The following is a 1,394-nucleotide window of genomic DNA, read 5'->3' as shown; positions in this document are numbered from 1 at the left end:
GTAAAAACAAACGATTTTCATTCCTGTCCTTGTTTGTCTCCCACTGAATGCTGCTCTGCTGCATCTCGTTCCAATAACATTTCAAACAGATTTCAAACTCATTTTTCTGTTTAGTCCTAAAAAGCGTTTTTTTTTCTGGCTGCTTGTGTATTTCTGACCTGCTTCATCCTCTGTTCTTTGTTCCATTTCATCTTCCTACTGTTCTCTTGAGATTTTAATGTTTTCTGGAGTTTTTACTGTTCTCTGGTGTTTTTACTGTTCTCTGGAGTTTTTACTGTTCTCTGGTGTTTTTACTGTTCTCTGGAGTTTTTACTGTTCTCTGGTGTTTCCTCTGTCCTTCTCGTTCTGCCTGTCCTTGCTGGCCATGTCTCTGCTGCCCTCTGCCTGTGATGCGCTGGTACTTCAGGCAGCCAATCAGAGTGCTGTTAGTCAGGAGCAGGTGGACATCATCCTGCAGGAAAACGATGCTCTCAGGACGAACCTGGCTGCTCTAGAACAGGTAATTAACCCCGTAGAACACTATCAAGATGTTTCACCCTGAAGAAATCATTTCTTGAGACCATAAACATCACGTCACCTCTGAGAGCCAGTGTCCACATTCAACAAAATCCACAGTCTGAGAACTATGAGAACGTTGAGTGGAACCCTTTCCTTGGCATGGTCAGAGCTAGCAACAGATGGTTATTTTATCTGTCCGTCTGAAACATGAGCTTTATGAAACAATAATGAAACAACAAAAATCTAATTTTAAAGAACATGATCTAAAGCAGTTAAAAGAGAACTGTTACCAGAGATCTTTGGACCAACCCCAATTATGAAAAAAACACATTTGATATCTTGAGGACATTTGTCCGGAACTTGAGTGTTTATTGATTGTGAATGAATGAGCGGACGTTTGTCTTCAGATTCAGACGGTGAAGACGCAGGAGATGAACCTGCTGAGGGAGCAGCAGGAGGTTCTGACAGCCGAGCTGCAGCAGGGACGAGCTGAGCAGGAGAAACTGTTGGCCCAGAGAGACGACCTCGACTCTCAGCTGCAGGTACGTCCCCTGGACTCTGAGGTTTCCTGTGAGTTCATATGTCTTCTATCCCTAATTATCCAGAAAGCCTAATTCTTCTTTTGTTGTTTTTTAGTTGAAGTAAAGCTTTCCTGTTTCCTGCAGGAGTCAAGTTTCGCCAACAGGAAGTTGTTGGAGCAGCTAACAGAAGAAGGACAAGAGAAGGAGAAGCTGCTGAGAGAGCTGGATGAATCCAAGAAGGTTCACAACAAAACAACAACACCAATAATATGACAACAGTGTAAACGACAACAACACTATAAATAACACCAATAACATGACAACCGTGTAAACAACAACAACACCAATAACATGACAACAGTGTAAACAACAACA

At 42.3% G+C, this 1,394-nt stretch overlaps 1 long non-coding RNA gene across 1 annotated transcript; it reads left to right on the top strand.

Moving 5' to 3' along the window:
- The first annotated feature begins 417 nt into the window (after positions 1 to 417).
- On the top strand, positions 418 to 1,263 carry LOC119429986. The gene is made up of 3 exons (XR_005187881.1): positions 418 to 499; positions 906 to 1,040; positions 1,164 to 1,263. It is a non-coding gene; the product is annotated as an uncharacterized LOC119429986 (long non-coding RNA).
- Positions 1,264 to 1,394: the final 131 nt, after the last annotated feature.

Source organism: Nematolebias whitei, unplaced genomic scaffold (genome assembly GCF_014905685.2).
Source record: "Nematolebias whitei isolate Nwh7 unplaced genomic scaffold, NemWhi1 Nwh_scaf_13930, whole genome shotgun sequence".
In the NCBI taxonomy this organism is placed as follows: domain Eukaryota; kingdom Metazoa; phylum Chordata; class Actinopteri; order Cyprinodontiformes; family Rivulidae; genus Nematolebias; species Nematolebias whitei.
This window is presented reverse-complemented; position numbering and strand designations above follow the sequence as displayed.